Here is a 15687-nt window from a genome sequence, read left to right as displayed (position 1 = left end):
TCTGATAATAAAATTACTAAAAAGATAGTACACATGTTTCAAACTAAACATGTAACAAAAGTTCATGATTATAAGACATCACACCTTTTATTTCAATTTTGTTTTTGGAGAATGCGAGTGCCCCTGCAGCAAAAACAGCCACTGCTAGCATATGCTGACCCTGGAGTATATTTAGTTTCTGAAACACAAGGTGGAGTGCCCCCCCAGCCCCCAACACCCTTCCATTCTTCTGTATGTGGCCCTCAGTGAAGTTAGGACGTCCCAGTTCTAGACAGTACCATTCAATTAAAATGAACTAGTTTTGAGGCAACATGGTGAGTGGTGTAGTGGTAAGCACGTCTGCCTCAAAAGTTCTGAGGTTCTGGGTTTGAATATTGACTCCAACCTTCCTGTGTGTATTTTGCATGTTCTCCCCATGTTTGCATGCGTGTATCTTTTATCCTCCCGCATTCCAAAAGCATTATTTTTGTCGCGGGGCACATTGTTCCCTCAGAGGGCCATTCTCAATGTGAAACCATACACATGTTCAATCACCTCATCATATTACATATCCACGACAAATGAATGGATAACTAATTTGGAAATCAGAAGACCTCCATTGCTACAAAAATAACAACAGAACTCCACCAAAAACATCAACTATAAATGCTGATCACTTCTTAGAATGCAGTTGCATCCCCGAGTTTTTGGTTCATTTGGAGGATTCCAACATTGATACATTGGGTCAACATATCTGCCCCCCTAAACTGCTCATTGCAGTTCATCCGGACGTATATGAAGCTTCAGCAAAAGAAACAGCTGAGTTGTTTTTATCAACACAGAAACTAGATGTGGTTTAACCCCGCCAGAAGAAACTTTCTCTAATGAATATATTTTTGCCATCTCGCTGTAATCCCTGTTGTTGGATGAATGCACAGACGTCCCTTCTCTTTCATATGGGTGAAGGGAGCATGCGATGCAAAATATCCTTAAAGCTTGACGAATTCAAGAAAAAACTCAATCCTTTTCCCAAAGTAAGGGGACCATTTTATTCATGGAAAAAGGCAATGTCACCAGAGTGTGAAGGGCATAACCTTGACTGGGACCCACCTGATTTTTATCAGGTGGGTCCCAGTTTAGGACTAAACACACAGGACTAAACTGTGGTAAAACTGTAAAACCACCCGCCTTGAGCCCAAAATGCTGATCTCATTACCAGCGTGTAATCAGCCTTTTTAATGACATGGGGCCCTGTTCAGCACCCTCACATCACGTCATCCATTTGCTGTACTGGGATTCTGTCCTACTCTCCTCGCCCGTAGCCTGCTGAAATAGAGGCGTTGGATTAGCAGAATGTGCTAATGCTGCAGCCTTCAGCCACTAATTACTGTACCACAATAAGCAAATTCTCATCTGCAGGAAGAACGGGCTGCTCGTTGGAGCTATGCCACTCGCTGTTATTTCTTTTTGCAGCCTTTACTTGCATCCAGAATGTAGAGTACATTCACAAAAGACAGCAGGGAGGTAAATTAAGAAATGTATTTCCACATTTCCTTGTGTCCTGATTAAATGTATGGTGGTTTGAGGTGAGTAAGGGATGTGTATAATTTAGAGTAACTGCTACATGGCTCACCTGGACAGCGATGATGAAATGAGCGGTTGCCACGGATATGGGAGGCTTCAGCATCATGGCAAGCCAACAACGTGGAAATGACATTTTTCTTTAGTTCCCATTGAGGCCTCACAAGAACATTTTAAGAGATAATCAAGATGTCAGAATCTACAGTACTCTGATCATGTAAGAAAATGTCAGCTGACTATTCTTATTATTTTATTCATTTAAAAAAAAAAATTATTTCAAGTATAAATGGCCACCAATGTCTTAGAAACATGAAAGCACATTTCACACCAGGATTATACCCCCCGTATGACAGACAGTAAGGCCACATCTTTATGCTCCATGGGACTAAATTCTAAAAGTGGAATTCCCCCCCAATCTATAATCCTCTCAGTCAGTTACATAAAACATCTTGATTGAGAGAAATAATCCACCACTGGGTGTCAGAACAGGGTCAGCCAAATAAACCTCTGGAGTGGCTTATGATCTAAACATGACATATCATGTGCAGGTCGATGGTGGATACAGGAAACACCAGAGGTGATTAGTAACGTGCTACATTCACTTCATTACATTTACTCAAGTAACATTATGGATAAATTGTACTTGTCAGAGCAGTTTTAATTAAGCATATGTTTTACTTTTACTCGAGTATTTATGTTAAGAAGAAAGGGTACTTTTGCTTCGTCACAATAATCTACATGCCACTCGCTACTTTCATTTATCAATAATCGCATGTGCGATCTATTTTTAGACTTTCATTTTCGACTTCAACGTTGGGCGCCGTTACTTCAATCCACCGTCATTACCACAGTAATGTTTAACTCAAGTTCACCAATCAAACGACGCAAGAAAGTCACATGTCCGCACACAAAGTCTTCTATTGGGCTTTGTGGGGTAATCAAAGTGAGTCATGAGAGTCACGCGCAACTCGTGTTTACATTACAGACTACGAAAAACAACAGCTTTTACATGCTGCGTAGTTTTGTCACTGCCCAAACTTGGATATTTCAGCCCACTTCTAACTTGAGAAAACACCTTGCAGTAAGTTGCAAATGTTTTTACTGTGGATATGGCAACATTAGCACTGTTTCATAGCCACAAGTAAGTGTTTAACATTCTTAGTTCTCTCGTTCTCTCGCTCTCTCGCTCTCTCTCTTTCTATCACCCACACTTTATCAATAAGTCTGGTCAGCAAACAGCTTCTTCCTTCAGTCATTTTAGTGGATACAGCAAATAATGTTTCTGTAAGGCCTTATGGATGTGGTCATGTTTTTTCACTTAAAATTAGTAATGGTGGCAGGTGTGTGTGGACTCCCATTGAACATGAGTTTGAATGTGATCTGTTACTCCTGAACACAGCCACATGGCGCTTATAAGAGGGAGTACATTCTTGTGCAATCATCATGTTTTACATTTATTATTCTTACTCAAGTAATTATTTGGAGGACTACTTTTTACTTTTACTTGAGTCATATTATTCAAAAGTAACAGTACTCTTACTTGAGTACAATATTTGGCTACGCTACCCACCTCTGGGAAACACCAAGCAGCAGAAAACACTTCTCTGGTGTGCCTAACGAGTTGTAATACAGAGTGGACGTGAACATAAATTGATGCAATCATGAAAGAAGAAATTTTTCAACTTTCCCAGGTGCCTTAAAATAATTTGTCTGTGCCATGCTTTTGTCAAAATAACCCAAAGATCAAGAATTATTGAACACTTCACACACCTTATTTCAGGTCTTATTGAAATCAGCCCATTTTAGAGTGTGGCCCCCGTCTCATGCAAGCAAGCCAACTATGAGCGAGTACCCGTAAAGACAAAAACAAAATACACATTTTAAGTCAAGGAAGCAGCAGGTCATACACTGCACTGTACTGTATGTACGATATTCCACCTAAATTTCAGCAAAGCTCCTGAAGCCCAAGATAGTGAGTCAGCGGGAGTGTGTGTGTGTGTGTGTCTGTTATGTGGGGAACACACACACACACAACTTTGAGCGCTTACGTTTTATACAATGTCGCTGCAGACGAGTGAGATGTTTAGCTCCTTAGTTTGTCAACCTGTTAGCTTGCAGGCTAGCAAATGTAAGAGTTAACTTTCCTCAAAGTTTCCCAGTTGTGTGCATCTACGAAGTAAACTTCGTTCTTCCAGCGGCTCGCCGCGTCGGAAGCGACGCGCCGAGTTTTCCCACAACAATGAAAACGATCATGTCCAGAAAAAACTTCTGTGTCCATTGCATTTATCGAACGATAACCCGCTAGCACCAACACAGGACATGTACTTGCATTGTATTCCTCCTTTGATTCGCTCTGTGTGGAGGCGTTTCACCAACATACGTAGGGCGGGTTTTAAACCATGCGTCTGCGTACGCAGATTGAAATCACTTCTTGCATCCCTGCTAATGTTTGTGCGTCTCAGGCGCAGAACACACATGAAACAAAATAACTGCTGTCTGATTGGTTGTTTTTCCTCAACTGCGGTGCTTTCTTAAAAATTCAATTAGTGGTCTAAGATGTGGCCAGAGAGGGCTGATTGTTTTCACAGATGATTTTACTCATGTACTACTGACAGGTCATACTGACACTTTTAAGAAATGTGACAAAAAGCTATTCTTTTGAAAATTGCAAACGCCCCATTAATGGTTTCATTTATCACGTTTTCCATATTGTAACTAAGGAAATCTCAAGGAAAATGTTCATCCCTTGTACATACTGTATATTGAAGGTCTGAGGAATAAAGAAAAAAGCTACTTTGTCTGCATGAGCTAGTCATACACTCATTTTGTATTTCCACGAAATGGCAAAACCAGGAGAAAAGGGAAATAGCATTTAAAAAAAAAAAAAAAAAACTTTCTGTGACATTATGGACAAGCCATCGTTCATTCCCACTTTTGACACTTTGCTTGTATAATACGGCACTGTCAGTTGACAGTCTTCTTTCCCTCAGTACCTCACCACCATAGTGACTCACAGCAAAATAACCCTGAGAAATGACCTTCAACACCCACGGCTCAGCGTGGCAAAATCTCTGTGATTTACACAGCCACTTACAATTGGCCTCCGCTTCCTTCCGTCTGTCATTCGTGCAGCTCTCTACACATTCATCTAATCAACATGAGTTTGAAATGATATTAAACTGTTTTGCCATTATAGTCTGTTGTGTATTTATAAAGTCCCTATCCAGCACAAATAGTAGGGGATTACTGAGTTTAAATTCGTAAAAATGATGGCGTTAACGTTTCCCTGGGAGAAATCCCACACAAGCACAGGTAGAACACGCTAATTCTAAGGCTGAAGCCGAGATTCAAAACTGTGAAGCAGACCACCAGGTTATTGTGATGTCAGAAACAGACTGCATACACCTTACATTTTTTTTTTAACAAATGCTGCTTTAACTCATGCTTGGATATACAGTGGTGATTATGAGTTTAACAACTGCTTGGGTCCAACGAAGATGCAGCATTGAGCAAAGAAGAAAAACTAAAATCAGGTTTTTCCACCTGCCGTGGTCCTCTGTCTTCTTTTGCGCTCTAACTCAGAGGCAAGAGAGCTGGTACAAATCAAATCAAGGTTCTGTTTGCAGTGAATGAAGTGGTCGCCGCAGTATTAACTGACAATTCTGGCCAGAATCTCAAGGAGCAAACAGGACCTGACAGCTGAGTAGTTATTATGCGCCATTCACATAGGGCACAGCTCAGGCAGACTTTTAGCTCACCCTGCATTTTGGAGGAATTACAATTGAGAAATGTGTGAAATATCAATGACATCAAATACATTCCGTTCCGCTGCAGGCTGGGAGAAGTGGTCCATATTTAAATTCATAAATAAAGGTGGCAGTGCATTGTGGAATTGCATAGTCAAGACGTTGTCTGATTATCCAACATCTATGACCTTCACTCAAAACTACATAATTCATCTATTCTCTAATCTATTATTTATTAACTTCCAAGATTTAAAAACGGACTGGTCGAGGGACAGATATAATTCGAGCAAAATAACATAGAATGTTCCTCACAATATCTAGCACGCCTGCCATCATTTGGGGACTAAAAAAATACTAGTGTTTTCTTTACGACTCTCAAGATAGTACTTTGTCATCAGTGCAAAGTTAATGAATTTGGGGAGTAAGTTTAAATAGAGAATGTCATTAAAATATGCCCTAATTCAAACATCTTCTAAATTATGGCAAAATACATTAGCGTCTGAAATGCCCCTGATGTCAGACACTTTGGAATTTGAACAAAATACTCTGGTGAAGTATGTCCAACAAATCTTCAGAGAACAAACCGCCATCATTATATTGCAAAGCTTTTTGGATGATTTCCTGTTAATTTATTGTAAAAAAACAATGCATCGGTATCAACAACTACACAGGGAGCGCGGGTAACTTGATTTATAGCTACTGGGGGAAGAGTGCTGCGATTGGCTGGCAACCAGTTCATGGGTGTACCCCGCCTCCTGCCCGACGATAGCTGGGATAGGCTCCAGCACTCCCGTAACCCTTGTGAGGATAAGCAGCTCAGAAAATGGATGGAAGGATGGATGGGTGAAGAGTGTAGCTCAGCTGCATTGTGAAACCTAAGTGCAAATCTTCTGCATCGTTACAGAGCGAGCAGCAACACTTGTGAGTTGCCTTTCTGCTGAGCACTGGGATAAGGGATGTCCTGAAAGGCACTCTTGGGTGCTTTCCATAGCGTTCTACTGTCACTCATTAATTATAAAGCCAAGTTGATGTCTAGTGGAAGAAGGACGCGTGTGAGGAAAGCTCAGAGGAGCGCAGAGTGAAAGTCATCAATGAGGATTTTGCAGCAAAAAAATACAAATAAACTACTTAAAAGAGAAATATCCCTCCTCCCCGCCCCCCAGCTGAATGCTGCAGTGAGCATATTGACTGTAACCAAAAGAACTGACAGATGAATGGAGTCTTTGTAGACTATGGTCAATGTGCACCTGATGCAAAAGGAAAACAAAAAGCAAAATATTCATACCCCGCTCAAGTGAGTTTAATGTCATCAACTATTTATTATAAAAAGTTCATTTGAACAACGGTTCTTTTTACTCTAAAAACTGAAATGCAAAAAGATTTCATACGTTGCACTTGTCTTCCAAGCAGTAGTTTTCACCATCATCCAAGTAATATAGGCAACATGTTCTACTGCTTTCTTATATTTTATTTTGAATGGGCAAAAGACTGAGAACTATGTGGTACTAAGTTGTGGCGATATAGAGTAAAATTGTTTTTAATCCTTTTCAGTTTTCCTAATTTTTTGGGTCTGGCTAAAACGACACCACCACCATAAGAACTTGAAAAATGTGGATAGGGGAGTCGCGTTAGCAGTCGCTTTTGAGAGCGCCTTAGTCTTTGGCATTGTTCACTGCGATTGACTTCTTGACTACCTTCAACTAGGCTCCTTTCTTGACACAGAAACTAATGCGAACATGATTCCACTCATGTTGTCTGTAAGGTCGGTAGTCCCTTTTTTGAAAAATACTCACTGGAGGGGTTGGAAAAGTTGCAGATTTTGCAACACTGACAGTGGTTTTGTAAACAAGCACGTCTGTATTCGCAGTCATGTCAGCAAGGACGTGCTTTGAACTAAAGAATCCAATCATTCTAAAAAACTCAAAAACACCATACGCTATACATTAGAACGGGAACTACCCCTAATTGTGAGGCTTGATTCTAAATACAAACAACTCTCAGGATGACCAGCATCGAGAAGTTCTACCTTCGAGTCTCCATGTAAAATTATAGTCCCCTTTAAATAGTACAACACACAATTGTTCATCACCTAGAGGGCTGACACCTACAGATTAGCTAATAGTAGTCAGAGAATGTCTTCACGATTCATTAGTTTTGCATTGTGCTCGAGGCAGCATGTGGGCAGAGGTGTCTTGTCCTACTCCTTTTAGAGTGATTATTTTCTGTAACGGCCTTGAGGAATGGCGAGGATCAAAAATAGTTGTTTTTTTTCACCAAAAGACAAACCCCAGATACATTATCAGCATCCCAGCAAAACACAGGATACCGACTGGTATCCTTATTGACAACAGTTTATTGGGGAATTGGGGTGTTGGGGAAAACACAATGTTTGGTTGGCGCAGTGATTCACAGCATCCATCCTTTTTCTAACGTTTTAACCCTCATTTGGGTCATGGGTGAGCTGTAGCATATGCCAAGAGGTACATGGGGTACACCTTGGACTGGGTCGACAGACAAATGTGCAGGGTACATTTCCTGCACATAGAAAAACAACCACTCATACTCACATTCATACCCAGGGACAATTTTTTCAACTAACCTACCATGAATGTGGGAGTAAGCTGGAATACATGGAGAAAACCGAACACACAAGCACAGGGAGAATATGCAAAGCTGCAAACCCAACACATGAAGGCCAGAGTTCAGATTTGAACCACCAACTTCAGAACTGTGAGGTGTATGTGCCAACCACTCATCCACCTCGCCGCCTCACAGCAACGTACAAACAAGATGAATGTCATCCTCCTTTATTACCGCTAGCCAAAGTGGCCAAGGGCAAGCAATCAATCAATCAGTCGTCCCTTGCAAATGATTTGGTCCATCGACATGCCGAAAAATCACTGAAAACAATACAGCAGCACCTGTCTCATGGCCGGGAGCATATAGGGGCCAGCTCAAAGAACACAATTTATTCAGAAGGAATCATCACTGCTTAAAACAATCCCCTCTGGATTGCAATTGCACTGCCATATGGTGTGTGTGTGTGTGTGTGTGTGTGTGTGTGTGTGTGTGTGTGTGCATGTATGCGTGCGTGCGTGCGTGTATGCATGCTCAACTGAAATAAAAGCGAATCTCATTACCAGAGGTCGATGGGCAGCATCTTCTGATTTTCCACTGTCGTGGGTAAGCTACACAAAATACACCAAATGTAAAAAACAAAACAAAACAAAAAACGATATAAATATTGGTTTTGTGAAAGCAGAATTAAGAGAGTCATTATTTTTACTCACCTAAAGATGGAACTATGATTGACATGACACAATTACAGCTTTTCTCTGGTTTGCTTTTACATAACAGGCATGTTGTATCGAAGACACTCCAGGGAGGCATGCACATGCACACTGACAATAATATGCACAGCTGCTGAACTCTAAGCCCATGTGGACGTTTGCCCTGGAAACCCATTTGCCGCCAAACACCAACGCACTAGTTCAGCATTTACACGTTACGCTTTCTCGGGTGATTTCTCAGTGAGAGATGTGGAAGTAGTCCCCTGATACATGCACTGACATTGTGGAATGGCAGCGATGCGTGCAGGAAACAGCAGGTGAGGTGGCTCGTAAAATGTAAACACTTCAAGGCGAACACATTTTTCTGAAGGAAAACCTATTCAGAAAATGTTTGACCAGAATACAAAACATTCTGTCGAGGGATGTCCCCATCCCATTTTTTTTTTTTTTTTTTTTAAACACACAAGTTGATCCTTTAAATGTTCACTGAGCTAAAGTCTCACAGGATTGGCAAACGTGTGATGTCGCACTCGGTGTTGGTTTGAAATGAAGTTTTGTATGACTTATGAGGCAATTCTTTCTGAATATTTTGGTGAAACTCCAAATTGTACAACTCTTGAAGAATTCAACTTTGGAAAATCCACTAGACAAATGAAAATATAACCTCCTTAGCGGGAGTAATGATAGATTTGCACAGTCAAAAATGCGGTGCCTTGCTACCTTTACTTTGTCTACCCACGTGTCCATCCATTTGCTCCTCGCAGACATTCATCTCTTCTGACGGCTGCGCTGACACACACAAAAACACACGTTCACAAAGATAAAGGAGACTGGTTGTATGCATGCCGAGCTGCCAGTGTTCTGCAAGCCCAGAAACACACGGAACAAATACAGCCAAGGAAGGCTTTTATTTGATTGAAGATTGGAACAAAAACATTGACCGATGGATCCAATACCACGCAAATACACACATACATACAAATAATGACTCACAAAGTAAGTCAGCCAGACATTTCCTCCACTATCGTCCCAGTGAGCCATCAGCACACCTAACTGATCAGCATCCCCTGACTCTTAGCAGAGAGATAAAAAAGACATGGAGCACGAGTGAGCTCCATTGAGAATTAAAATAACTTCTATTCTCACTGTGTCTCTTTTTACAGGCACCCGGGTGCAACTAAGGTAAGAGGATTGTGTATTGTACTTGCACATCTCATCTGCGTGAGTGTGAAAGGGCTTTTCTTTTCTCCAAATGACCGCCGTAACCCACTTTGAATACAATGCTTGTGCTGATTAACGCCATATAAACACTTAATAATATTGGGTTCAGAGGCGGTAGCATGTTCTAGAGTAGGTTTGATATTGATGCAATAAGTGTTCTGTATATGTACACCCACTTCATTTGGTACTAGTGGTGTCACAATGTAGCAGTATTGCGCAATATACTGCAGAGAGCATTTTGGATACTAAATCAAATTAATTCTAATCTATCGTTTGTGTTCTTATAAGTGGTGAATTTGTGATGAATCTGTTTTTTTCACCACCCCTTGCTCTGCAAACAAATCTTAGCTTTTTTTCCGTTATTTAATTGTTAAGTATGCCTAATGTAAAAGAAGACTCAAGCTTTCTTCAGTTACGTCACATATCGTAGATTTTCTTCCCATATACCGATGATAATCCAATCCAAACCAAAAAAAACAAATCAACCAATTTTGCTAATAAGCAGAATGTTGCAACTTTGTGTTGCCAGTTAGTCTGCAATTTCCACTACTAATACTACTCAAGCTGAATTAAAATACCCCTTTGCCAAAAAATGCAATACTGAGTTTGTTGCTAAATGAGGCAACCAAATTAAAGGAAACAGCTCTCAATATGAGAGTATAGTTCTACACCGCAGCAAACTTGACCTTTCAACAAATTGTTGAAAGGTCTAGGTCAGTCAAACGTGGCCATCATATGGTGTATCAGAAATATAATGTATTTTAGATAACTTCTCATTACATCTGTCACATGTGAAGAATGTTATGCGCAAGAAATTCGCAAGAAATTCTTGTTTATCGCCGCTGCTCATCTGTAGGATCTGTCTCACTACTGCATATCCTGTTTAAGGGGTGTGGTCAATGTGATTGAAATGCTTTACGTGAGAGCCCAAGTGTTGCTTTATCCAGCTACCTTTTTCCGGTATACGACCATTGCTAAGATTGAAAAAGTTTCCAGTAGTGTGTTTTACTGATAGTTTTCAGTGAGGGCTGCATATAAAATTCCATCATGAAAGCAGGATTTTCTCGAGGAGACTAGTCAACATAAATGAATATCATGTTTAATCTATGCAGGGTTAGTACTGTCAGATTTACTCTATATTATCATTTCTCCAAGACCAAGTGTCTGATTAAGGAAGGAAGCAACGCAAAATCATCTCTGTTTGTGAACAGTGAGAGGTTATGCTTGAAAACCTAATAATAGGAGGAAGGGCCCACAGAGCATACAGAGGAGACAACGCGTTACAGATGAAAGAAAAGAGGGCTGCGAGAAGCAGTGGAAGAACCATTAGCTCCAAACACCCCGCAGTGAGGCAGAACCACAGGGTGATACAGGCTGAGTGTGATGGAGGTAACCCGTGGTGCAGATGAGGTCGGGATGACAGGATGAAATAACAGGAGGACAAAAGAGGGGGTGGGGGGGGTTGTTGTAAAAATATACCCCTGTGGGTGATGCCTCCATTCAGTGACGAATGAGGAGAAGTCTAGATGAAAGCTGAATTCAGGCCTGAATATCTGAATTAAATCTAACATTTTCCTATAAATCATGACAGTAGCTGTCGATTCAGTCTCAACTAGTTCGTCAGCTGTGGGAAGTTGAGCTAAAGCCACGTGCACCTCCACCATGTCAGCACATTCAACACCGATCCCTTTAAAAATAATGATTTAAAGAAAAAGAAAAATCGAATAATTGTTTTTTTCCTTAAAAATACTGCAGGGCATATTTTAGAAAATAATTCATATTAAAGTTGAGTTTGGTATCAAATTACTGTACAGTGGACCCCCGCATACTCATAACTGTGTTCTTTAAGATGGCGCCTAACCAAGTGGTCACCTCGGTAACGCGTTCTCTAATACTGTCTATGTTTTTGTCCTTTTCGTTTTTGGAGACATTGCGTGACTCACTTACACAAGGGAAGACTTAATAAACATTAGTGAGTCTACGTCGGACTTTCTTTCACCAGCTTTCACAAATCCGCACAGTTTTTTCTCGCAGTTACTCACCGGCAGAGTGGCTGCGGTCTATGGAGCATGGAGGAAGAGAAGACGACACCAAAGAGGAAGTGCGGCCTGCCACAGGAGCTGTTGAGACAATTCTACACAGCGGTCATTGAATCGGTTCCGTGTTCACCCATCACAGTCTGGTTTGGTTCTGCTACACAAAAGGACAAACTCCAACTGCGTTGGTACCCCACTACCTACTCGTGAGGACTTGCACACTGCCAGAACTAAGAAAAGAGAATGCAAAATCCTCTTGGACCCTCCACATCCTGGTCACCGCCTGTTACAGCTCCTTCCCTCAGGTAGGCGCTATCGAACAATGCAAACTAAAACCAGCAAACATTTCAACAGCTTCTTTCCTCTTGTCATCAACCACTTAAACAGATGACTTACAATTCCATTGTAACATGCTGCCAATTTTGCGCATCTCTGTTGAGACACTACTACATTGTTCGTGCACTCACTGTAGTAGTCTCGTCACTCTGCACTATTTGCATATGTTGTGGACCTATACTGGCCACTCACACCATTTTGCACAATTGTCAATGTTCCGGATTACTGCACTACTCGTCACTTTAAAATGCTTTAATTTACTCGAGGACTCTGCATCATTTGCACAATTGTCATTGTATCAGCATTACTGCTAATGCTAACCTTTTATTGCTCATTGACTCTCCGTAGTGTGTATTTATGTTCTAAAAGTATATTTTGTCACATTGGCTATCTGTTGTTGTACTAGAGCAGCTCCAACTTCAGGAGACAAATTCATTGTGTGTTTTTTACATACTTAGCAAATAAAGATGGTTCTGATCTATTCACTTTTTTTTTTTTGTAAATCTTTTTTTCAATTTTTTTGGGGTTTTTTTTTTGGGGGGGGGGGGGGTTTGTGGAAAATGTTGGCGGTGAAGCCACACTATTCAAGAATTTTTGGGGGTTATTTATTTATTTATTCTATAATCTGCAATGCAGAGACAAATTCTTTGTGTTTTTGACATACTCGGAAAATAAAGATTATTCTAATTCTGATTTATTTTTTTTCAAATCTTTTTCAACTTTTAATTTTTTTGGGGGGGTGGGGGGGCAACCCCTGTTTTTTGTAGAAAATGTTTACTGGTGGTATAGCCCCACTGTTCAAGACTTTTTGGGGGTTTTTTTTGGTTTTTTTTCAAAGCAGTTATAATCGGGATCAAATATTTGTGCATTTTCGCTACTTGCAGTCGGGCCTCGTGAAAAGCAGGGGTCCACTATAGACCCAACTTTCTCAGGTCACTTTTGAAGTTTGCCCTGGCATACCCCAGTAGCTTAATATTACAGCTGCAGGCTCCAACCATCCCTTACTTTCAGGAATTATTTTTCGCATTCTCCTTTTCCAAATGATCGAATGCGCAAAGCATCTCCCGATAAGTGGAGTGTGTTTTCTTTATTGGCAGTGGTCCAAAAGAGGATAAGGAGCAAGACCCTCATTAGCAGAAGGCGCTACCACAGAGACATGTTATTCTTTTCGCCAGCTTAATATTCAGGCTTGCAGGCGGAACATAAACCAAAACCTGTTTCTGTTCTAGACAACACAACACAATGGAGGACTCAGCAGACTGACAGGAAAGCAGACTGACCTGTCGTCCATTCTAAGAGGCAGGAAAGAGGAGAGGAGCACTTATTCTAGTTACAACGGTAATGATCACATTAGAGAGAGACACCCAAATGCCTTCAAGGGGACGATCACTTAGGCTCGGAGAAGATCCAGAGCCACATTTAAGTGACAGATAGAGCGTCTGCCTCACAGTTCTGAGGTCCGGGGTTCAATCCCCGGCCCCGCCTGTGTGGAGTTTGTATGTTCTCCCCGTGCCTGCGTGGGTTTTCTCCGGACACTCCGGTTTCCTCCCACATCCCAAAAAACATGCAGGGTAGGTTAATAGAAGACTCTAAATTGCCCGTAGGTGAGAATGTGAGTGCGAATGGTTGTTTGTTTATATGTGCCATTCGATTGGCTGGCAACCAGTTCAGGGTGTACCCCGCCTCCTGCCCGATGATAGCTGGGCAAGGCTCCAGCACTCCCGCGACCCTTGTGAGGATAAGCGGTAAAGAAAATGGATGGATGGATGGATGGATGTTTGCTGAAGTTGTCTAAGCGGCGGCTGGGGTGATATTTGTGCTTCATGACGTGTTCATGCGGCATACAGCACACAGAGGGTTGTATATGAACTGCTGCCTCCGCAAGTGAAAATGCTTTTATTGTCTTTACAGGCATTTGACTGCCCGCGGGCCACATGTCCATGTCCGACCTGTCTTATGTCCCTCAGAAATAAAAGCGAACAAGTATTTATTCAGTGCACGCACTACAAGTGTGTTGCTTTTATAATGAAAAGCCGAATGGCCCCAAATGTGCTCACTGCAGGGGGCAACAGGTCATACAGCTGGCACTTTCCCACCGACTAGCTCATAAAAATGTCAGCCCATGTTCAAGAAAGAAAAGTTGATACCGAATCCCGCGTTTTTAACGAGATATGGACTGCTAAATGTGTCATGAGCTGTGCCCTACAGTTCCTTTGTTGGCGCTTGGGTGGCGATTTGCGCCCCTCTTGGCCTATCTCTCTCTTCCCAGTAATCAGCACCACCTCGGCCGCGCATCTGTTGTCAATCTGCCTTCATCATTGCCTGCATTTAAGCCTGCCAGATCCAGGACTCCACTGCCAGAGTATTAACGTTCACTCGTGTGCTCCTTCCGTGCTCCCTGCCTTGCTAATCTCTCAAACCACGCCATCGAGCCCTTCCACCTGCTCACGCCACCGCCTCCTGCACGTCACCTGTCTCGACGGTCCACCATTACACCTCAGAGGTCCAACTCCGAATCCAATCTCAATAAACCATTCTCCATAAACTTCTTCAGCCTTTGCCTGCTTCTGGGTCCAGTCAAAATTGATACAATTGTATTGTAACAAAATCGTTGTTTAATGAAGTCCAAGATAAAGCCGTGTGCTTAGTTTGTGGCACACAGGTAGCTGTGTTCAGAGACTACAATCTAAATCGTCACTGTCACCAAACAGGAGGAAAATTGCCAAAATGTAACTGACGGTGAGCACGCCAAGGAGTCATAGGCTTTGCTAGCCAAGGTGCAAACAAGGCAAGGATTTATTTTTTAAATTGCACATCCAGAGAAGCAACTGTCAAGACAGGTTATGTCATATCTCCCAAAATCGTCCCCTCCCCCCAAGAAAAATCATTTTCTGAACAAGAGTTTCTTAAGGAGTCTATAGAGGATGCTACTGCCCTGATGTACCAAGAGGAAAGGGGAGCATTTGAGGATGAAGAACTCGCAGGACATTCATGACCTGCAAATGAAGAAGAGGAATGTCAACACTGACTGGCTCCTGATGAGAGTTGGAATGTACGTGACGCTGCTTAGCTACTCATCTTGTTCCATGGGATCATTGCAGTTCAAAATCGCAAAGGAGCTGGCATCAATGAAAGGGACAACAACAGGAAGCGATATCTCCACAGAGATAAATGCATGATTGGATAAGTTGGAACTGAAATGGGACAAGCAGGCAGGTGTAACAAATGGTTGTCCAAATCTGGTGGGAAGTGAATGTTGGACTTTTGAAGAAAATGCAGAAACTAACCCTGACCAGAAATTGACCTTTTTGCATTGTATTATACAGTACATCAAGAAGTGTTGTGTAAATATGTGTTAAAAATGAACCATGTTGCTGATATTGTCACTAGAACATCATCACAGCAAAAGCGCAGACAGTTATTTGCACTTTTGGAGGAAAATGAAGTTGACCACCATGACATAAGATACCATTGAACTGTTAGGTGGCTCAGCCTGGC

General features: G+C 41.7%; 1 protein-coding gene across 4 annotated transcripts in view; it reads right to left on the bottom strand.

Annotated features, from left to right (window-relative positions):
- The window catches only part of LOC133403310 (FERM domain-containing protein 5), a 72484-nt gene that overhangs the window by 48283 nt on the left and 8514 nt on the right, over positions 1 to 15687 (bottom strand). Inside the window, exon 1 of one of the 4 annotated variants that reach the window (XM_061678156.1) lies at positions 8447 to 8468. The exons of the other annotated variants lie outside the window; for them this stretch is intronic. The gene's annotated coding sequence lies outside the window, so the exon portion shown is untranslated. Of the gene's footprint in view, positions 1 to 8446; positions 8469 to 15687 lie in introns of those variants that run through there. 4 annotated transcript variants of the gene reach the window in all.

This window comes from Phycodurus eques, chromosome 5, assembly GCF_024500275.1.
Source record: "Phycodurus eques isolate BA_2022a chromosome 5, UOR_Pequ_1.1, whole genome shotgun sequence".
Taxonomy (NCBI): Eukaryota; Metazoa; Chordata; class Actinopteri; order Syngnathiformes; family Syngnathidae; genus Phycodurus; species Phycodurus eques.
This window is presented reverse-complemented; position numbering and strand designations above follow the sequence as displayed.